A 23,920-nucleotide genomic window follows, 5' to 3' on the forward strand; every position below is an offset into this window, starting at 1 on the left:
CTGGTAGACTTCTATAGTCATAGGGGCAAAGCTGTATGGTGATAGGCTAGACCTGTGTGGGGCCTGGAGATGAGAGCTTGCAGGGTGTGCATGTGTATCGACTTGTGACAGAACGGAACTTAAAGAGAGTCACAGAAAGGTTCTGCAGGTGCCAAGATCTTCAAAGCCTCTGGACATTTCAGCTGTAGCCTCCACGTTTAGGGAGCCAAGAACTGTTTAAGGCAATGTGGCATATGAATTCAACCTTCAATATTAAGTATTATCCTATCGACTCAGTGGCTAAGAGCACTTGCTGCTTTTGCAGAGGACCTAGGTCCAGTTTCCAGCACCCGCATGGCAGCTCACAACTTTCTTGTGCTTCTGTGAGCATCAGCAGGCACATACATGGTCCACCTACTTAGATGCAAGCAAAATGCACATAAAAAGGAAATTTCAGTCATCTGTAAGAGTGAAGGTGCTTGGGACTCTGATGTATACTTTTAAAAAATTATTCTAATATCAAAAAAATTAAAGTATGGAGTATTCTAAGGTTGATAATGTAGGATGCTTTAGGGCAGCTATTTCAGAATGGAATGAGTTTTGAGGTCTTTGGTATACAAGATTTCGTTGTTTTCTAGATGGGTGGCTTTAGAGGAGCTGATCTAACAGTCGGGAAGAATCTTTGGATGTAATGTAGGTGTCCTTGTGAAACAGCCCGTGGTGGGCCCAAGAGTCTCAGAGGAAATGGAGAAGAGAATGGCTCTCTGTCTGGCTGCCTCCATGTCCCTGCATCCACAGTGGACCATGGTGTGGGACTTCACCATTCCTGATCAGTGAAGAACACACAAGGTCCATGACCTGAAGGCCCCCTACCCTTCCAATGCAAGGGGTTGATTCTTTGCAAGACCGTGCTATGCACTTGGCCCCCGATGACACAGGTGTCCCAAAGATTATGAAGCAGAGATCCGGTTAGCACTAGTCAGCCATGTCTTTTGTGGGGGGCATCATCTATAAGAACATGGCAGTACTCAGTAGCGTTGGGTATGTAGTCTTCATATGACCACCACACACAATGCTGACTCCAGCCAATATAATATGAAGCCTGGGACAGTGGAAAAGACTCACCTACTGAGAGCTTTTGAGTTCCCACCCTCAGAGACAGTGAATGATCAGACTAGATCCTAAGAAAGGAAAGTGGGGCTGAAGCTGTTGAGTTTGTGAAGTCAGGCGAGCTGCAGTGGTTGGTTCTCTTCATTGCCCGGATGTGGCAGTGTTTGCTGAGGGAGAGCCTGTGGAAGAAAGAGGGTAGAGACGGGATTGCTGAACAAGATAGCAATAATGGAGAAGCCTTGTCAGAGGGAGACCATTGGAGAGAAGGTCCATTTTAGAAGAAGGGGTGTCAACTCGGTTGAGTAGAGAACATCAACATAATCCAGAGTGACGGGGAACTGGAAAACACAATCAGTGGTGTCCTGATGAGTGATGAGAGGAAGGGAACTAAGTAGACTCAGGGAACAGAGACAGGTAGCTCTCCTGAGAAGTTTCTAAGAGTCGGGCGAGGGAGATGGACCATTTAGTAAGTGCTTTCTGGGAAAGTATGGAGATCAGCGTTTGATCGCCAGGAACTCACATTAAAAACAAACCAAACCAACCAATCAAAAAACTCATCACAAACCGCCAACAAACCGCTCGTTGACAACATCTGTCTTTAATCCCTATGCTAGGGAGTCAGAAGGAAGAGGACTCTGGCTTTGCTGCTCAACCAGCCTAAGCCACATTGTCGAGCTCTCCATTAAGTGAGACACCTGCCTCAAAACATTAGATGAAAGTCTAGTCTTCAAGCAAGATACCCAATGTTGCCGTCTGGGCACTGCACACAGTGGATGTGCATGCACACTCATATGTACTCATGTGTATGTATGGACATATTGAGAGAGAAGATTCTCAAGGTGCGGGAAGGTGATGTGGGATTGAGAGGATTATTTTATTTCAGAGCAGAACAAGAATTACAGAGTTACATCAAACTGCTTCTTAAGCCATACTCAGAAACCATTAAAACTTACATTGGGGGCTTTTTAAACTGACATTGAGTTTGCATGAAGTTAGAGGTGTTTCAGAGGTAAGCATAGGGTTGGAGAATAGCTCAGTGGTTTGAAGAGCACTGGCTGTTCTTCCAAAGCTTCTGAGTTCAGTTCCCAGCACCCAGATGTTGGCCCACAACCATCTGTTTGAGATCTGGTGCCCTCTTCTGGTCTGCAGGCATACATGCAGGCAGAACACTGTATACATATTAAATAAATAAATCTTTTTTTTTTTTAAAGAGGTAACCATGGGATATTTTAGAAGCAGGTCAGTGGCATTTACACATGACAGATTTTTCTGGTGTTTTGGTTTGGTTTTGTGTTTTTCAAGACATGGTGTTTCTGTCTAAGAACTCAGAGATCCACCTGCTTCTGCCTCCTAAGTGCTAGGATTAAAGGTGTATGACACAATGTCTGACCAGCCACCCAACAAATCTTTAAGATCCACGAACAACAGCAGCACTGCCCTGTACTCAGAGGCTTTTTGCATTAAGATTCACTGCTGTAAAAGTATTTATTGGTGTAAAACGTTTAGTAGATGTGTCAAAGTGCCTATCCTGACAAAGACGCCTATCTAAACGGGAAAGGGAAACAAGTCTTGATGCCTAGGCTAGCCGGTAGTCTACAAAATCCCACCCTGGCTACATTGCCAGTCCCCTCAATCCCCCCATCAACCGTGGGGAATACAGTCATTTTGAAATGTTTCTGCCCTCCCCTCTTTGGGGTGCCAGTAATTCTATCCTTTTTATGGCCGTCCCCCTCATCCCTAGATTTGTGTATGCCTTCCTAATGGAACGCCTCTCCACCCCCAGGAACCATGTTAATTTACGGTGTATTTTGGTATTCCACGGGGTGAGTGATGGGGAACAAACACCACTTCTCTTTGTTTCGCTCTTTCTCGTTCTGAAGAGCTTTTTACTACCAGGTCCTTGACATCTCCCACCTTACCGTGTCTTCCAGTTATCTTTAACTGGACCCATTTCATCCATTAGCTGTATTCTAATCACCTCAGGACGGTCAGATTTACAGGCAGCCCATGAGAGAGAAAACACACAAAGCCAGCCTGCCTTTCCTGATGTTCAGCAGCAGCCTCCCTCTGAATACTGGGAAAGTTTATTTGCTTTCTCGGAGGGTGCGCTAAGTGATTTTGCAGTTGGAGTGCTGCGGCCTTCCAGCACTTAGGCTTGCATTTATTAAATAAATTTGTTCTCTAACTCAAGTGTTAAGTGTGTATGATGAAACCTCAAAGCTGATTTCGGTGATTGCAATGTGCAAATATTTTTTAAATTATGTAATTAAATAGGACTTGGCCTTCGAGGTCCACCAAAGTAATTTATTAATTGAATCTGATTTAATTGTATGTTATTTTCGTTTATTCAAGGGAAGAGCCCTGCCTCTCTTACTGAGATAGGGACCTCTTGTGTGCCTTGCCACTGGAAGCCCAGAGATCCTCTCCAAGAAGTCTTTAGCACCCAGTGAAATATTAACGAGAGAGGGCTCATTCCCCTGTCCCTGAAGTTGTGTTTGGATGCCTGAGTCTTGGTGGTTTCAAAGGAAAAAGGAAAGAAAACAAAACCTTGTGCGGTAGAGTTATTGTGATCTGCGGTGTTTATCGTTAGGTTATTTTTACAGGGAGTCACTTCTTTCTTTTAAATTGTTCTCAGGGTTACTTGCCTGAAAAGAAAAGCTCCTTTAGTTCAGTGTCTGCAACATCTCGCCGAGACCAAAGCTGTGCGGTATCTGTTTCCTTCAAATGTCGTTTTAAAGGTATTGTGGTTTCAGAGCGGCAGTTTTGAATGAAAAGTATGTAAACTTAGCCGCTCTTGCTCATATCATTTTTATACTCTCATGTCAGGCCAGAAGGCTGCTCCACACTGATTTTTCACTGTGTATTAGGTCTAGGTAGTTTTTTTTTTTCCTCTTTGGAAACATATGTTCTTTGGGATGTGTCATAGTCAATGCCTAAGAAAACAACAATGGGGAGGGCTACCAAAACGGCTCTTAGTTGAGTATTGTATTTGGAGGGCAATTAACTAAAAAGGAACTAACTTTTAAGGAGAATGGGAGGGGGGCTCACATCTGTGTTTTAAGAAATGAAAGAATTCAGCCACATTATATCAAGTCATGTGAAAAAACAGGCGCTTTGAGAAGCCAAAGTTGTTTTCCCAAAAGGAAAATATTTTTTGTTGCTATTAAATATAGTTTATATTGCTACTTTGGAACTTTTTTTTTCCAGTGGGCCCATTTACTTAAGCTCTTAGTTACTATTACTGTATAGAGACGTCTTTGTTTTTCAAGCCTACTTTTGTGAATTCTAAGTATTTCTTCAGACCATGTGGTACCACACACCTGATAGGGTGACAGTATGGCGTCATAGCAGCCAGCAGAGTGTGTGGGTGACCTTCGAGTCATGGTGGCACAGAAGGTCTTTGAGGTCGGCAGAAGCAGGCATCATGGGGGTTCTCGCCCTCCCATGCATTCATTCCGGCACATAGGGCTCAGTGCTACTGTGGGCACGGAAGATGAATGATAGAAAGATACGCACTCTTCTCACTGATTCTGAAAACGGAGTAGGACGTTCGAGCTGTTAGAATTTCCGTGGTGAATATGATCTAGTACACACATTGTTCATTCTTCTTGGTGCCCGGGATCTCTCTTTGAGAACTGCTTGGCAGTGTAGTATTTCTTCCTGGCTTCTCAAACAAAATTACACATAGCTAAGTGGCGTCTCCCTCACCAACAAGGAGCCTGCATGGGGACGGGGAGGGACTTCTCCTTCCAGCTGGGGATTCCTGCTGGGTCTCAGAACAGAAGCCATTCTATTGCCTTCTAATGGATTCTTCTACTTCACTCTATTGCCTTTTTGTTTGTTTTTTCTAAATATGATTTCTCTGTGTCACAGCTCTAGTTATCCTGGAAAACTCACACTGCAGACCAGGTTGGCCTCGAAATCACAGAGACCTGCCTGCCTCTGTCTCCCAAGTGCTGCCATTAAAAGTGTGTGCCACCACCGACTGGCCACTCTATTGCCTCTGGGTGACGGAGCCCCTTCTCTACTTCAGACCTGCATTGATTAAGAGGAATTTTCTTGGGAACAAAATGAGAGGCGAATACGGGATGCTAGGAAAATAGAGGTGAATGACTGTAGAATCTTGCCTTCCATACACAGGCCTGGCACACATAGTCTGTGACATGTGTGACTCCTCCCTCCGCTCTACTGTCGTTTCCAATATTCTTTTCTGTATCATTGGGAGTCAGAGGCTAATGACCCTATTCTTGGTGCTTGGGTCCCCACAAGCTCCACAGAAACTGTGGCCAATGAGGAAGTGGCTTGTCTAGACCCTCAGAGGGTACCATTCAACCCTACTTGCTGTCTGTTCTTTCCTGTCCGATTTCCCCATCTGAGCTTGATCATCCTTAAATGTCTGAGACATTCTTTTGCAGGAAAAATCTGGTTTAGTCACAAAAGACACACTGCATTTTTTTAATTCATCCCAAATCAGTTCTTGGTGTATGTATAATGCACGTTTGTTATTGACAAAACTTAGCAAGGGGATTTCTGGTTAAGTGCATCTTCATTTTCTATTTTTTAAAATGATTTATTTATTATGTATACAGTGTTCTGTCTGCACATATGCTTATAGGCCAGGAGAGGGTACCGGATTTCATTATAGATGGTTGTGATCTACCATGTGGTTGCTGGGAATCGAACTCAGGACCTCTGGAAGAAAACCAGTGCTCTTAACCATTGAGCCATCTCTCCAGCCTTTTAAAAAAATATTTATTTATTTATATATTTATTTATTTATTATGTATACAGTATTTATTCTGTCTGCATGTATGCCTGCAGGCCAGAAGAGGGTATCAGGCCTCATTACAGATGGTTGTGAGCCACCATGTGGTTGCTGGGAATTAAACTCAGGACCTTTGGAAGAGCAGGCAATGCTCTTAACCACTGAGCCATCTCTCCAGACCCCTCATTTTCTTATTTTGAGGCATGTTGTGCTCTATTTGCCCCCTCCTTTCCTTCTTCCACCACCAGCACCACCACCATCATCATCATCATCATCAATCACTGACAAAGTCTTGTGATGTGAGGAGAGAATTCTGTGGTAAGGCACATGGAAGGGTGTCCAGTGTGCAGAATGCCTTAGCAGTTAAATGAAAGACTGGTTCATATAAAAAGCTTGTTCCTGTGTGGAAAATATGAGCACCCCCTTTTTTTTACGTGGACCAGGTGTGGATTAGTGCCCTGAACCTTTTACCCTGCCATATTCCTGCTTGTAATTCTTCTGAGGCATAGTTCAGCCAAGTCAAAGAAATGTGTTATTAAAGGTGAGCTGAAAGGCATTTAAAAAATAAACAAACTGTTTAAGATCCTAAATCAGCAACAGAATCTATACACATAGACTTGAACCATGCAAGAAAATGTGTTCCGGTGCCTTCGGGTTCCAGACCAGATTCCTCCCCTGCCTCCTCTGAAGAGCTCCCCTTAGTCCTTCTGGGTCATTTGGGGGACAGGCAGCCTCCACCAGCCTTCATCATAACTCCTTTCTCACTGATGAATTGCCTCTACTGAAGTGGGTGAGACCCAAATAGAGGTCTCTGACTCTTCGGCTAACGTTGAGAAGAAAAAACAAGAACTCTGACTTCTTTTAGCCCTTTGTGTGCAAGCACGCAAGCTTTGCTTTCCAGCCTGTGGTGTGCCAGGCAGCCAGAAATAATTAACAGCCTGTAGAAATAAAGTGCACAAAGTTTTAGGTTAAGTTAAGGTAACCCTGATCAGTGACTGATCCTTTATTAATAACTTTCTTGAGGTGTCAGGCCCTTTGTTCTTGTTAGTTCATTTGTTCCTCAAAAGTGTGTGATGAACTGTAATTAGAGCCCATTTTATGCACAGGTACATTGAGGGATAGAGAACTGAAAACAGCTTGCTTGGGCTCTCATGGTAATGAAACAGCTGAACTGAGTTTTGATCCTAGGCACGTGAAACTGAGCTGTTAAGGCCTGAACCATTCCAGCTTCGTCTATACTGGATCTGTCTTCCTTGAAGCAGCCCAAGGAGGAGTTAGGAAGCAGAAGCATTGGTCCTCCACACACCCAGCCTTGCTTTCTTTTAGTTGTTTTTCTCTAGCTTTCCTACATGTAATTGTGGCTTTAGCTCAATTCTAGCCCCACCGGCTTGTAGCCCAGTGTATTCCTCTCCCTTGGTGATTGTCGGCTTTCTGTGTGGTTGTGAGACTGTGGAAGGGCGTTCTCTTATGCTGAATTTCAAATATGGCTGGGAGCGGGGCTGTTCTTGAGGTAACTTCTCTGTCCCCCTCCTCCCTCCACTTCTGCCCCTTCCTCTTTTCATTTGTTTTTGAGACCAGTTCTTGCTATGTAGCTAGGTCTTATGGGAACTTGGGGTCCTTCTACCCCCACCTCCTCAGCTGCAGAATCATGGATGTGCTATCATGTCCTTATCTTCTCTCAGTTCACCTCTGTGTGTGTGCTCTGCTTGTGTTCATGTCTATACATGTACATGTTCAAGTACGCATGGCTGTGTGTTGAGGTCAGAGGTTGATGCCTAGTGTGTCCCCTAAGCACTCTCCCAATGAGAGAGCCTCTCTCTTTGAATTGGGAACACACAGATTTCATTGGTCTTTCTGGCCTGAGCACCCTGGGCTCATTTTTGTCACTGCCTCCCCAGCAGTGTGGTTGAAGTACTGCCTACCTCTGTGCCTTGCTTTTTTACCTAAGTATTAGGGATTTGAACTCAGATCTTTAATGCTTCTTGGCAAGCACTTTCCTGACTGAACTGTCTTCCTAGCTACCTTGCCTCTCTTTGGGAGAGTAATCAATTCCTTTCTAAAGTAACTTTAAGCCCACATTCACCAGCCTGGACACAGCGCTGTTCGACATCTTAGAGACAGACTCTGATGCTTTTTAATGCTTTCTGTGGCAGAAAAGGTGGTGGGTTTGGCACCAGCCTCATCTATAGCTTTTCTTGAAGACCTATGCTAACAGGTCCAAGTCGCCTGGCCATTTCAGCTGTTCTTGTAGGCACTGTCACTTTATGTACTAGAGAAACAGAGTCATATGTAGAAGGCTGTGCCAGGCTTGTGTCCAAGGTCCTTTCTCTTTGACCAAATTTGTAGGATATTTGGGGAAACTGTATGCTCACCAAGGTGACAGTTTCCTTAATGTCTTTGTTAAACTTAGCATCTTGAAAATGTCAGCTCCTTTCTAGCCAGGGCATTTCCGAGTATGTTCTCATGGGAGATGGAATGAGCTTCAGAAACACCAAGGCATGGGTCAGAGTTGAGCATAGACAGGGGCCCAGAACTGCAGATGTTGGGGGAACCAGGAAGAGGCATGGGAAGGGAATGGGTTGACAGAGTGCCAGGAACAGTTGCCTCATCACTTGGGATTTCTCTGGTGACCAAGAATTTGGTTTATATGTTTGGGTCACTCATAGACACTTGGGGGTACATTTCTGCCAAGTTTCACAGTTGAGAGACCACTAAAGGGAAGACTCATAGTATTTAGAGGTGGTTATTTTGGGGAGAGGAGACTTGGGAGTCTTTCCAGCCATGCAGGGAAGGCACATGGCTTTATTCATGAGTGTAAACATGCTTACAAGATTTAGCTGTAGAGTCACTTCTGCTGGAATGAGGTACAGGGATGCTTTTCTGCAGCTCATGAGCTGGTTTCCATTGTTCCCTTGTTTTTCACTGGCCCTGTCCCACAGAGAGCTGCTGTTTATCCCCTGGGATACAAAATGAAAGTCAGATAAATACCCCTACCTTCCTGGAGTTTGTATATTGACATTTTATACCCCAACCAAATGTACATTTAAGGTGAATCCCCTTGCTTTCTTTGTTCATTATACTTTACCTAAAAACCAAACCGAATCTGTTTCACTGCAGATGGGAGCCACTAAGAGCCAGATGTGCTCCTTGAGAGCTTGTTGTCAGGCTCCAGCTGTGCTAGCCTGGGTCTGGTAGGCAGCCCTGAGCTGTTTCTGCCAACTGGGGCCCAGACACTGGTACAGGCTTAAACAATTAGTTCAATACCTCATCCGGTAGCGGTGGCTGGTTTCACTGTGTGTGTCCAAGTGATGACCAGTGATGTGCACGGTCGAGACCTCTGTGGGTAGAAACACCCGGAACAGAACCAAATGTGACTTTGCTGAAAACCTAGGTCCTGAAAGTTCTTGTCCATGGTCAGTTCCCTGTCTCCAGCTGCCCATGTAGGAAATCCAGGACCACCATAGAGCCGTCATGGCTCTTTATTATCTTGTTTTCCTCTTACCCCCACTCCCCCAAGAGAGGTATCTATTGTGTTGATCTTATCCAAACAGAGGTTTCCATTAAAAGTCCTAATTTCCAATGTTTTGGAAACATCTGGATCCCTTAACACGTCTGGCTGGGATTTTACCTGTCCATACTTTTGTCATGCATGTAGGAATATCTCATAAGTGTAAAGTATCAGCCTACCTGTGTGGAAACTTTCAAAACAAAACTGGAGAGGACTTGTTTTAATGGCCAGGCAGGTCTTGCTTGAACACAGGAGAATCTTGGGTTTGGGCGCTCTGTAGTCTAGCAAGTCTATGACTACATAATAGTTGTTAATAACTGTTCACAGACTAAGTCAGAAATTACTAGATCCCAATGGGGGGGTGTGTGTGATTGGATTTAAGGTGGCCAAGTCCAGCAATAAGCAGAAGGGAATGAGCCACACTTTTGTGCCCCAAAACGAAAGGCTCTAATTGTTATAACTTCAGTGTCGTATTTTTTTCTCACAAGTGTCTGGGTAGAGACAGCTTCTAGCAGAAAGCACAAGATGGCAGAGGTGAAGTTTTTGCAGGTGCCTTTCTTGAAACTGAACCCCTAGATCCACATGACAATGGCTTTATCACAGTAAAATACTCAGAAGTTTTTCCAAGAAGTCCCACTGTGACTAGTGACAATAACAACAAAGTCACCGAAGTGGGGGGAATTGAGAATGTATGCATATATATAAAACCAACTTTAGCCTCCTGGCTGCCTTGTGTAAATTCACTGTGCAGGAAACATAAGTAAAGCCATTTGGTTTGTGGCATGGGTGTGGGCGGGCTCAGGGGGCGGGGATAAAGTTGAGGCATTGCTATAGTATGAGGAGAGCCAGATGGCTGCATTACACATCTTTTGTGTTCTTGTTTGCTTCTTAAAGCAGTTGCAGAATTTTGCCCTCGGCGATATTTTCTTCTTCGTGCCTTCGTGTTCTGCTATGAATTTACTTTTGTCAGAGTGCTTTGAAAGAAAAGCCTTACTGGGGGTATAATTTATTTCTTTAGCTTACATTATAAACTTGTGAAGTCAACAGTGTGCTTATAGCAATATATATTTTTTTAAATGTTAAGTGTGTTGGTAAATAGTAGCAGGATCAGTTTTTCTTTTTTCCTAAGTGGTGACTTCAAACATATTTTCTATCAATTCCGGTAGAGATCTCTGTAAAGGATGCATGTGGAATTGATGATGTGTAGATGGAGGTGGATACGTAAAAAGATAAAGAGCGAGCTCTGTCTGATAAGAAACTTTCCCCATGCCTCACTACAGTCTCTCAGATTGTAGTTAACCTATAGGGTTCTGTTGAAAACCTGACTTGGTTAGTGTTCAAGTTATCAAGAGTAGGTTAGTACAGGTTGATGAGTTTTGCCCAAGTGTGTGGTTGGCATGTATTAGAAAATTTATATCTCCCTATATTGTTATATGAAATTTATATAGAAATCTGTTTGTTTTATACTAAAAGCAAAGCATCTTTTAATGTCGTCGGTGGTGAAGGGTGTTTAACATGCTGTCATTACGTACAAAGACTGGCATTTTATACAGCCTTCGTTTACCTCTCCTTGGATGGATGGTGGTTTATTCTCCCATAGTATACAGGTTTGGAGTTTGAGTAGGGACCTACAGTCTCTGACTAGCAAACAGAAAACCTATAGTCCCATCCTTATTGAATTCCCTGTTAGTCACAAGTCCGAGGCGACCCCTTTCATTAATGAAGCCATTAAAGGCATCGTATCCGATCGGCTCTTGAAATGTCTCAGTAAGTCTATCTTCCAACGTTAAGAAGCTACTCGGCAGACTTAGAAGGTCCCCATCTGGACTGTGGAGTTCTTCACTGTGAGATGTTTTGCCTTTTTGAGATAGCTCTCGCGTTTCTTCATCTGTTCAGCCCAGAGAAGTGCATATGAAAAGTCAGTGACTCCAGATCCATCTGTTGTTATTATTTTCCGCTGATAATTGGCTTGAACAATGAAAAGCCTGTGTCTGGAGCCTTTGAAACTGTACACCCTGTTTATTTTCTGGAGCTCTAGCTGCCGTGGCCTCCCACCCTCCCCCTTCTTCCTCTCTCTAGGTCACAGCAAGTGGAGCTTGTGTGAGGATGACATCTTTGACTCTGTGCATCAGTACGTGTCACTCAGCCCGAAGAGCTTGCATACGGATTTCTGTCCCAATCCCTGTCTGTGTCGTTGGCTCCTGTGTCTGAGAGCCTTCCAGCAATAAGCCAGGCTGAGCTGCAATACAGGGATCTCTTACCTGGGTTGTCGTCTTTATTTCACTGTCCTCATTAAAATATTAATTTAGAGTACAGTATCTAATACCTATGGAATCAGATGCCACGTCTAATTGTACAATATATTCAGTGTCATCGGGATCACACACTACAGCTCATTAATACCGATTCCGCCTTCCACACGGAAGGCTTACTCAGTGTGCTGTGGGTGAGCTAGGAAACACAGCGGCCCACCCGAACTGCCCAAAGAGTTGTTAGAAGCAACACTGGGGTGGGCAGGAGCTTCTTCACAGTGGTAGATTGATTATGTTTTTGTTCTGTGTCTTGCTTGATAAAGGGGAGACTGCTCTCATGTATGGGTATCGGTGGTCTTGGAAGGTCAGTTCAGGGGAAAACGGTGAACAGAACAGGAGTCTTTAGCTTCTCCAGGACCCATGCCTTGTTCTTTGGAATGTTAGGGATCTTTTTATTTGTTTTAGTTTATGTAGTAGCTGTCATTGTCTATGTTTGAAGTAGGCCTTTGTTTTAATATTAAAAAAATTCTTTAAAGGGTGGATCTTTTGTTTTTGCAGCAAATGATGAGGTAACACCACACCCCTCTCTCCTGGGGCAGTGCTTTCTCAAAATCATATACAACATGTACCATTGACACGTGCTGTAAAGCTGGATTGCTTCCCCACAGTTCTGTGTGGCTTACAACCAGATAACTGAACATAGTCCTTCTGTGTGTCATTTGAAATCATGTCAGACCGTAAAATCTTTAAAAAGTGATTGGTGGCTGACAAGATGGCTCAGTGGGTAAAAGATGCCTTCCCTAAGCTTGATGACATGAGTTCTGCTCCCGTCAGGAAGGAACCTTACAAGTTCCTGCATGTGTGCAAGCACACCCACGTAAATACATGTAAAAAAATTATTTGTTAACATGTGGAATTAAAATTTCACATTTAACTTATAATTCAAAAACTGAAAAACAAAATGGAGGGAAAAATAATTAGGTTACTAAGACCAAAAAGTTGCCAGAACCAGAGGGTCAGAGGTCAGTGAAGCTGGCTTCTTAGTCTGAGGAAGACATGGTAGAAAATTCCCAGCCTTCATATGTTTTTCCCTCTTGCTAAATTCCGGGGTTCTACAGACAAATTACATTGAGGTATGACATATTTTTACTGCAGAAATGGAGAAAATTGTTGACTGTAATTGCATTGTTTAATTGAAGTGATAAGTGGCCGAGGCCACTCACTTAAAAGCCCCCTTCCTAATATCTGGATAATGTTTTTCAATGAGCGGTCATGCATTGGTGACATTTGAGAGGCAGGCATTTGGGATGTACTTTGGGAAAGCTCCCATTATTTTCCTTAAATGATTAGTGAGCTAAAGGATATTCTTAGTGAGTTAAGTGATATTCTGTGTACGTGTATTTATTTGTATTCTCTCTAGATAAGCATAAGTATTATATCTGCGATTCTGTGCAGTTATACTCATATTCATATGTATATGTGAACCTCTGACTTATGTATATTTTTATAAATATACATAAACTGTGCCTTGAGGGGTGTATAAAGTAACCTTAAACTGGGACTAAACCATAAGCTTCTTTAAAACCTTCCTTGATCATGGGCGGCTGAAGTACAGCCTGCAGTGAAACTTCGCCGAAGTGCTGTGTCCCAGCATGTTTTGGAAGTAGCTGGACATCCAAGTTTGTTCCTCAGTGCCACCCCCCAGAAGTGAATTCCTAATTACGGATGAACGTAGTTTATTTCAATTGTTAGCGTAGCAACATTCCATTTACAGGGAGGTCTCCGGATTTAGTGGTGTCCCCTGGAACAGGCAGTGTCTCCTGACAGAGGAGGCTAGGTAGAAGGCACAGCAGGCGCCTGATTGAGCCAGTTGTTCATTTGCGGAGTGTTTGTGTTTATGCAAAGGGGCCTCTTCCTGCATATTTAATCTAGAGTAAGGCAGTGGCTTTGTTGTGTTTAGCCCACATACCTTCAGTCCTTCCTCACACTGCCGCCAGCCTGGGAACCCTGAGAGCCTGCAGGACTTGGCTTCCCACTGCCTGTAGTTTCTCCGATACAAACTCTTGAACTTGGGTTTTGTCCTGCAAGAGACTCGCCTCTCCTGCCCCTAAGCTCTGCTGCCTCACCATGAATGGGTAAGTGTGTGCCAAGCCAAGCTGATACTTTTGTTTCATTTTGCAAGTGTTGAGAGGGCACTTTGCTGCCCTTCTCAGTGCCTACGGAAAGCTGCCCTGGTTCCTGGGCAGTTTTCACTTGCCGGTTGCTTTGAAAGAGACCAACCAGTACAGGTGCCTCTTAGGGAAGGCAGCTGAATTTTGAACTGGTAGTGTAAGGCTCTTGGGGACAGGAAGGAATTAAAAAAGAAAAGGGAGAGGGCTAGCGCAGCTTGACTGTTCTTGGTCCTAGCAAATCCTGTTTTGTAACTATCCTGCAGCTAGAGCTACCATTGTCTGGTAAGAGGCTTCACACAGTGTGTGAGGCTGAACTGCAGGAAAGCCGGCAAAACTCGGCTACTGTATTGTGATGTGGGGCCAGGGTCCTCCCCGAAGGTCTGTGCTCAGATCCGAGAGGTTTTCTTCTGTGGAAATCGAATCGTCTCCTCATTGATATTAATAGCACACATGAGAGGCTGGCCCTGACGCTCTGAGAGGCAGTGGAGAGGGAAGGAAATCTGATCTTGCTTGGGGGAAAATGACAGCCCCTTGGCTCTCTGGCAGAGGGGACATCTATCCGGGCTCAGTGGGTCTGCATAATGGCATCCTGGCTTAAGTGTTTGTTCAAGGAATTCTAATCTTGAGCTGTTTGTTTGACTATCTGGGGTCTGGCTACTCTTGTTGTTCTTTTACCGTCTTTAGAAAGCCCAAGCCATCATTTTTATTTTTAAGTGAATTAGAACACGACTCAGCAGTTGCTGCACTTGGATTACTCTGGGCAATTTGGGGATATTCCACTTTCTTTTCAAGGCAGAATGTTTATCATTTCAATTCAAGTTGTCAAAACAGATGAGGAGAACCATCCAAGGTTCATGTCCTGTATAAAGGTATTGCTGGATGCAGGGATTGGATCAAAACGAAGGCCCCTTTGCTTCTCCTCGACTGTTGTCTCATTTTGAGTAACTCCTTCCAACAGGAGAGTGTGCTGTTCCCCCGCAGGTTGGAAACAGGGAGAATTAAAATGAAATTCCATCAACCTTATTAAAATATGCGAGGGCTTGGGTCTTCTTGGGTACCAATCAGTCTAGAGACTTAGAAGCATTTATTAGCAGTGGGGCTGCTGAAGGTTTTTAATGATAAAATTACAAATATTCTAGCTAATTGTAAGTATATGACTTTTATACTCATTTTTTAAGAGGAAAAATACTTTTTTTTTAATAAGGGGAAAGAAGTAAAGCCGTCAGAGCACCTTCTGTGATTAGCACTATTGTATTCTTAAATTTTGATTGATAGAGATAATAGTTTTCACGTAAAAATACAGACAGGTACTTTAACTTTCCATGACAATAGCTATTTGCATTTCTTTTATCTTTTTGTTTAACATTTGTGGGGGTTGGGATGGATTTGATTATTAACTCTTATTGCACACTGAAGGCGAATCTAAAACAAAGGCTTTGTTAGCGCTTCAAAGGCAAAACAGCAAATATTGTTTTTGGGTTTCAACGTGTACAGGTTGTTAAAGGATACCTATAAAATATTTTCACATGACCGTGGCCAGGGTTTTACTTGAGTGGAAGGTAAAAGAGAATGAGTTTTCCAACTGAGACAGGCCCTTGGCTGTAGTTTTCCTGGGGGAGCGCCAGCCAGCCTGGAGTGATGTCTTCCGCAATCCTCTGGGTTGCCTGTAGCCTGTAGCACACGGTTGCACTGTGTGTGGGGTTTTCGAGTTTTGCCTACCAGAACAGATCCCCAAAGTTAGACTCTGTGCTGTGTCCCCAGAGGGAGAGAAAGGGCAGTAAAATGTTCCTCCCAGGTACAGGAGGGGGTTTGGACAATGACGCAGTGGTGTGTGGCTGGTCATTTCTTTGATAGAGACCAGTAAAGGAAGTGTCGCCTTTATAAGCCAACTGCCATGGGTGTGTCTCAGGCCACCTCTGGCTGCAGAATGCCTGGGCTACACAGACACTTATTTCCCGTGTCCTTCCTTCCTCCTTTCCCTTTTCATTCTCTACTCTGTTCCCCCTCCCCACCCCCCAGTTTTCTTTGTCTTTCTGCCTTCCCTCCTTTGAAATTTTGTTAAATCTGACTCAGTAGTTGAAGTTGTAGCGCACAGGGCTAAGCTCTGGGCGTGATTTCAACGTGGATTTTCTTAAGTGTCGAAAATAAAGTGACTCTTGTGTTCAGTCAGTCCAGCATGTGCCGATAGCCTTCTGTTTTCTAAGAAATCACTGGAAGATAAGACAGGAAAGCCAAAATGAGTTCAGACTGACGACTTAAAGAGGCAGTACTCCCTTGGAAACTGGCCCGTTTGGACCGATTTTCTCAAGTAAAGTCTCTGCTGTTCAGCAGGAGGATGTGGGAGTGTGGACGTTTGAGCCGTGCTCTGTCCTTTAGGAAAGCACAGTGCTGAGTCCTGGGCCCTTGCACCTGCTAAACTGTCCCCTTTGCCATGGACCTGGAATGGCTTGGCTTACCTCATGTCTCTGGTAAGACTGGCACACGGTGGCTTTTCCCCCAGCCTGTGCTGGATGGAGGCTGGAGAGAGATGATGCTGGTCACCCTTCAGCATCAGTTTGTGGTAACTGCGTATTGTGAAAGAGAGTTCAGGCCTCGCGGTGGGGATCGTTTATTGTAGCCGCTGTGAAAGGGAAAGGGGGAACTACTTGGAGCGTGAAAAATAGAAGGTATGCTGTTACTTTCCAGCCCTGTGAAGTGGGATCTCACCCGCTAACTTGGGCTTCAGTTCCAAGGAGCTATGCCAGCTGGCAGTTGCGTTCCATATCTCACAGATCCAGTGAGGGACAAAATCCAGAGTGCAGCCTGGATGCAGGATGGCAACCGCAGGGCACCGCACAGTGAACCGGTGGAGGAGGGAGGGCGGCGGAAGTAGAAAAAGAGGAAGCACTTGAGATATTGGGTTTCCAGCCCTACAGGTGGCAGGTGACATGCAGGGGTTCAGCACAGCCTTTGTGGTCACCTTGTAGCCTCAGGTAAATAACACGGGCTGCAGTGAAGAGGCCTTGGAAAATTCTAGTTCATGGGATCTTTACTGGGAAAGAGAATGCCAGGAAGGAAAGTAATTTCTGTTTACCATATGCCTGGCTCACTTCTAACACAGAAAATCACTAGGGAAGTTCTTAAAAAGAGAAAAAGAAAACAATATGGCATCTGTGTGGTGGCAGCCTTTTAAAACCAGGAGACAAGAGGCCTAAAAGGGAAGACAGTTCTTTTATACTATATGCGTGTGCACACGTGTGCATGTGTGTGTGTGTGTGTGTGTGTGAACTTAAAAGCTTTACACAGTGGTTTAATTTGAGCTTTTGCGTGCTGCCGACAGTCAGACAAGTAAATAGTCGATTAACTTGATCAGTAAAAGTACACAGTTTTAGGAATCGAAGTTCCATGCTTCGGGAAAAAGCAAGTTGCATCTTTTTCACTACGGTGGGTGATTTCTGATTCTCCCAAGCACGTACTGATAGCGGCTCGGGCTTCAGTCCTAACCCCTTATTTTCTTTTCTTCTATATTGACACATTTCATTTAATTCCACGTGATGGCAAACAGCTGTGGAACTATTAATCTTGCTACAGCAAAACTCAGAAAATACCATTTCAGATGGACTAGGCTAATGGATGCCTTCTTTCTAAAAAAGTAAAATCAACAGAAATAAATTAATGAGTGGTCAGATGTGCGTGTGCATTAAAATTTATGGAATGTGTTTTATATCTTACTGACGATACTTGACGCATAAGTGGAAATCAAACGTAGCCAGCTTTGCACTGCCTGAGTCTGTGTGTGGTAGCGTGGCCGTTGTCTAATTGTGCGGTTTCTCACTCTTCATGCTTTTATTTCCCCAGTGGAAAAAAAGACACGTATGTTACATTGAGGATCAACCAGTGTCTGGTTTTGCCTCCACTCACTTATGAACTCTGCTTTTTAGGCAGCTGTGTGAACAGAGAGACCTCACGCTTACCTGGAATTTGTTCTGTCGGTTCAGATGCAACACTAGAGATAGATAACTTTATTCAAAGTAGGCCTTTCAGCAGTTTTCTTTGGAAATTAAATTTTAATGAGGTCCAGTTGTTTGCCTTGCCTATATGATAGCAAATCTCATCTGCATTGCAAAGTCTAATACTATAGGCCCTTCTGCCAAACATGCAAAAATAGGCCCAGCTCAATAGATAAACATATAAATTAGTTTAGAGCACATGCATTGGAGTAAGTCTCCAGGAAAGGGGAGGGAGAAAGGGGCCTTCTTGCTTTGGATTGAGCAGGGTCTGCCAGAGTTCACTTATTTTATATTTAAGATTTGATGAATTCTGGTCATGCAGCTAAGTGGTCAAGTGCTTGCCTAGCATGTGAGGGACCTTGAGTGTTGTCCCTAAAACTACAAATAACAGTATAGTTTTAAAAGTTTTGATTTTGGGGGGCACCATTTCTTGTGTAGGAGATGCTCTGTGCCTCAAGTGGAGTGGGGGTACCTCCCAGGCTCCTGGTCTGCCTTGAACATGTGATGGTCGCTGCGCTTTCTTGTTGCTGTTCGCTACGAAACAAGAAGGCGATCCTGAGTGGACGCATCAGCGGGAAGGCACACGGTTTTCATTTTCAGTTTGAATTGTTTTGTGTAAAAACAAAAAAAGGTTTGGGTACAACTTGCAGGGTTGTCATTTTAAACCCCCGTGCTAGGGTTTTCCCCCACCTAAAAGGTAAAGATTTATGGTGAAAACCTCCAATTTCCTCTTAACAGTAAACACGAGAATTCTGATTTCACTCACGGCCTGCATCTTTTTTTCCAGTCAGCATGGCAAGAATCTGCATACCCCTTGATTGTGGAAATGTCAGAGGTTGGCATGAAAGTGCCACTTCCGAGCCCTAGAAAATGGAGAAGCCTTGGCCTTTCCCATTCAGGGCTGCCAGCAGAGGGTGAGCGGGGATGTGCTCCCTTCCATACTCTACCGGGCAGTAGCAAAATGCTGTTAGCCCGCTAGGTAACATGATAGGATCTCACCGTCTCACATTCTAGTATTTCTTCAAGGAGGTGGAATGAACCCTGCACCTTCGCTACCATGGCCTAAATTAACAAGCTAATCTTTGTCTTTTTCACTTGGGCCATGTGCTGATTCCAGTTACTTGAACAGGAAGAGGCAGCTTCTGACATTTCTTACAAGGCACAGAGGAGTTTTGCTGAGGGGCGGTGGAGATGCGGAGGAGATGTGGGTTGAAATGTGTTCCTCGCTTCCTTTGTGTTTTGGGAAGCTTGGTTTCATTTGTTTATTTCATGTGACATGAACCATTTTTATCTAATGTAGTGGATCTGGTAGAGATAGATGCTAAGTGCTAAATATTCTGTGAGCGGCTTTCAACAGCAATTAACCCCTTGGCCCTCCCCAAGTAGAAAATGGTGCCTTTAAAAAAAGAAAATTATTTTGAAACGTTCAGAGTGACAGAAAGCATCATGTCTGCAAGTGCAAGCTCACTTTCGAAGAGGAGAAAAATAAGCCTGATGCTTTAATGAAATTAGAGATGTGGGCATGAACCAAACACACACATTCAAGTACCAGTCGGGTTTCCAAAGACAGAGGCCCGTGAGTCATGTATTCTTCCACTCGAAAATGAATTATTAGATGGCGAAGCAAGAAAGAGTTCTTAGGAAAAGTGTTTCGTCTTCACTTTCCCTGTCCCTGCCGGGTTTATGGTCTTAGAGTGAAGATCCCAGCCTTGTTTCTGTGAACTGAGAAATCTCTGGGATGTGCAGTTAAAGTCCTGGTCCTCTGGCTTGTGTGGATGCTGGACATTGTGAGATTCTCCTTGTCACTGGGATTGTGATGTGTTGTTTCTGTTTTGCTTTCAGGGTGAGAAGTGACCTTTTGAGGTGACTATAACTGAAGATTGAATTACAGAAGCAAAAAAAAAATAAGGTAAAAATCATATGTAATTGTTGGACTTGTAGCTAAAACTGTTTCAGCCTTTGGGACCTGGGATTTGGTCACTTCCTCTTCTGTTGATATGAACATGCATATAAACACGTGTGTCGATGTACATGTGTAGCATGTAAGCAGAAACCTTTAAAAGAAAGACTCCCTTAAAGGAATAGCCTATCCATGGTCTTTGTTCCCCCAAATAATATCATACTTTATTCCCCAGTTTGTTGAAGCTGAACTTTAATTAATTTTTGCTTGTATGTTTTGCGGGCTTACAGCGAGAAAGGGCTGCTCACATCACAGTGGTGGTTCATAAAAGTAACCTGCTTCAGACATGAGGAGCGTGTGTCTGTGCTCTGTGCCTCAGTGATGGCATCCTATGGATGCTCATCTGCCGCCTGTCTAATCACCTTCTTTCAGGAATTAATAGTCAGGAGCCATAGCAACAGGCCACTCTGGTGTCACTGCTTAGCAGTGTGGGGCACAGCCCTGAATGTCAGCACTGTGCTGTCTTATTTTCTTGACCTCGCTTGGAAATCAAACGAGTACTTGGCTTTAAAATTCAAAGTTTTCAGAGAGCCTAATGTGGTTTGATGAATGAAGGCCAAATTTCATTTCCTGAAATTCATGTTTTTGAGGGAGCAGGTGAAATACTCCCACTAAGTGGCTATGTATGCCGGGTGTTTGCATTTGGGAGCATCTCAGAGTTAAGCCCTTGACCGTCTAAAGAAGTGAATTTCAGGTTTTTTTTTTCAGTGTGTGGAATTTAAATTTATTTTCATGGTGTCCATTTATTTATTTTTTAAGTTTTAATACAAGTGTATTTGTATTTTTAGTGAAGACCTCCCCGTGCCCCTTTTTCTTGAGTTGAACTAGCCTTTCCATCTCACGTTTTAATTTTGGCCTGTAGTAAGAAGTTCCATTTGATGTCGTAGGTTAGTGTCCATTTAATAGTAAGTTGCTCTGTGGCCGCACTGAATCCTATCTTAGCTTTGCTGTCTTGTTCAGCATGTTTGTAAGATAGAGACATTCTAGAACCTCGATAGCATGAAGATTATTGCACCAGTTTTGTCTTCGGTCTCACATGGGGGCTTTGGCTCTAGAGTGCATCATGGAGAGAGTAGGTTTGTTTTCGAGTTCTTTCTGGTGTATTTGCTTTTGGGCCCTGCGTTTCAGATTTGCTTCGTTTCATTATCTATGCTCTTTGGGGGAAACACCAGATTCGTGTCCAGAGGTATTTCATGTCTGCTCAGATATTCCAGCCTGGAAAGGGGTGATGCTGATGAGCATGTGGCCTTTTGTTGGCCACAGTGGGATGGGCTAAGGGAAGGGTTTTCTGGCCACAGTGGGATGGGTTAAGGGAAGGGTTTTCTGGCCACTGTGGGATGGGCTAAGGGAAGGCTTCCCTGGCCACTGTGGGATGGGCTAAGGGAAGGCTTCCCTGGCCACTGTGGCAAGGGCAAAGGGAAGGCTTCCCTGGCCTGAGGCTCAGTTTGGGGCTTCCTGCCAAGTACTGTCTAGTAAATGTTTCCTGTTTTGGGGTCACTCAGACCTCTGTCTCAGCCACTCCTGTTGCTCTGAATGTTGTCACCTCTAGAAGAGATCCTAATTCAGGATGCTCCTCCAGCTTTAATTCCTCTTGTGCTGTTAGAAACACAGGAAAAGCTGAAAATTGAGATTCATCAAAGCTAACAGGGAGCTCAGAAGAAAACTTGGTGGGGCATGGTGGGGCATGCCTCTAATGCCAGGCTTGCTCTGATATAATTTTTCATTGACTAGATTTCTTGGGACTCAGTATAAGAATTTTTGCTTGGGGGCTAGGGAGATAACTCGGAGGTTAGAATCACTGGCTGTTCTTCCAGAGGACCCAGGTTCAATTCCCAACACCCACATGGCAGTTCACAACTCTCTGTAACTCAAGTTCCAGTGGATCTGACACCTTCATACAGGCATACTTGCAAGTAAAGCACCAATGCACATAAAAGAAAAGTAAAGAAAAGAAAATTTTGCTTAATCTGTTTCTTTTTTTTCTCTTTCATTTCTGCCTTTGTGAGCTTGGTTTTTGTTCCTTACATGGCACCTTCATTTTATTCTCAATAAACATTTTGTTATTTGACATTCTTTTGGTCCTACACTATCCACTCAATCTCTCTTTTGTCCCCCAAATTTACTTTCAGACAGGGTCAAATATCTTTCAAGACAAATTCACACGTGTATGTGTGTATATATATTTGTGTATGTATCGCTTGTACAGCAAGAGAAAAAAGCATTTTGTGTGTCAACCTGATTTCTAAAATTTTATCATTCTGTTACTTAATTCTGAATGAACTTGAGTTGAAGAACGCATGTGCACACACATGCACACACACCCGTACTGTATGTACACAGATGCATATATATATGTGTATATATATATATATATATATATATATATATATATATATATATTTGATGTATGCTTGTATGTGTATATACTTCTGAGTGTTTCTTTGGAGTCTAGATGTCAACATGGGGTACTTTTGTCAGTCACTCTCCCCTGATTTCCTGAGACAGCGTCTCTCCAATTGGACTGGACTGTCTGGGCACCGAGCCTCAAGGCTCCTCCTCTGGGTGCCCCCAATGTGCTGTGGTTAGAGCTTTATACCACTCGGCCCAGATAATTGCCTTCAAATATAAGACATCCCTATGCTTCCTGGTTTATGTGGCGCTTCTGATTCTTTTTAAATGATTAGCTTACTTGTGAGAAAGTTAAAAAAAAAAACAACTTCAAGTAAAGTACAATTATAGTAATTTTTCCCCTTCCCCATTTTGAGATTTTTTTTTAAAATGTTAAATGAAGGTGCTACGATACATGTTCACAGTTTGCATTCATTGTGCCTTGCATAGTATGGATGATTTCTTAGAGGCTTAAAATGCTTTTCAGCTAATTGAAATGTATTTGTCCCTTGTTCTTTCCGAAGTGTGTATTTGTGTGACTCGAGCGTTTCCTTAGCAGCAGCACCCTCTAAGGTGCTCCACTCAAATCATCTTTGGGGGTATTTTTGTTTCCATTGTCACTTTATTGCAAGATGGCATAATTCATCACAAATATAACGGCAACTTGGTAATTTTAGTTGGACAACAGGTTGCTACAAATTACTTTTACAAATACCAAACAACTCCAATAGCCCGCTAAGGAGCAGACATGTCTGAGTGGGCAGCAGTGGAAACCAGGTGTGAGGGTGGAGGCCTGTCATGCCAGCTCTAGGGGAGTAAAGAGAACAAGATCATCAGCAGCTACAGGGCCAACTTTGCCCACATAACAAGTCTGGGGTACATGAGACCTTGATTTAACACACACACACACACACACATATAACACACACACACACATATATATCTGTGTGTGTGTGTGTGTGTGTGTGTGTATGGAAAAGCAGAAGGAAACATTCAGCATTTAAATTAAATTGTGCCTATGAACTTACGAACCTACTGTGGACTCTGTGCTGCAAAGTCTTTCCTGCGTTGCTGCATGGCTCCACTGGCCCAAATATGATCGACTACCAACCTCTCCCCCCCCCCCCCCCAGCTAGCCATTGGACTCCTCTTTGTCTAGATACACCACACACCTGGGTCTGGTTGTAACGATCAGGCTGCAATCTCTGCTGCTGCAGTTAGTGTAGTGTTTGAACTCAAACGTTCATTGACTTGGGTCATGTAGCATCCAGCTAGTCTCTTTGCTCAGAGAGGCTTTTGTATCCTCTCTCTTTGCCCCGGGGAGTCTCCCCTTATCTGTGTACCTGATGTTAAGCTGTGTGCCACAACATGGGAAGCCCAAACTACTCCATTTTCTTTGAAGCCAAAGTTAAAGATTGCTCACATGACACCTCTTGACCTGTAATTGGTAAGATTAGGGAAGGGCGCCACAGAGTTTCAAGGGCTGCTGGGAAATGTTTTTGAGTGAAGAGAGACTGGAAGTGACTGAGGAGCAAATATAAGAGGTTAGAGCATCCATAACTTCTTTATGGAGTAGAGTACTCCAATCTGATCCTCCCTTTCTCCATCCCTTGCTCCATTTCTCCCTGCCCCCTTCCCTCCTCCCTCCCTCCCTTCCTCCTTCCCTTGCTAACTCACATTCATTTATGCATGTAGGTGTACTTGTGCACACACCTTAATTGTTAGCACAGATCTCTGTTAATAGTTCTTCGCTGTACCCTCCGAGCACTGGCCAGCTGACCCATCATGTTTAGCAAGC

At 43.8% G+C, this 23,920-nt stretch overlaps 1 protein-coding gene across 8 annotated transcripts in view; it reads left to right on the plus strand.

The window, feature by feature from the left end:
- Positions 1-23,920, plus strand: part of Foxp1 (forkhead box P1) — a 609,381-nt gene that overhangs the window by 254,170 nt on the left and 331,291 nt on the right. For 7 of the 8 annotated variants that reach the window (XM_075983344.1, XM_075983343.1, XM_075983358.1 and 4 more), the window contains one exon: positions 19,617-19,683. The gene's annotated coding sequence lies outside the window, so the exon portion shown is untranslated. Of the gene's footprint in view, positions 1-13,550; positions 13,750-19,616; positions 19,684-23,920 lie in introns of those variants that run through there. The other variant, XM_075983346.1, reaches the window with a different exon arrangement.

The sequence above is a fragment of the Microtus pennsylvanicus genome, chromosome 8 (assembly GCF_037038515.1).
Source record: "Microtus pennsylvanicus isolate mMicPen1 chromosome 8, mMicPen1.hap1, whole genome shotgun sequence".
Taxonomy (NCBI): Eukaryota; Metazoa; Chordata; class Mammalia; order Rodentia; family Cricetidae; genus Microtus; species Microtus pennsylvanicus.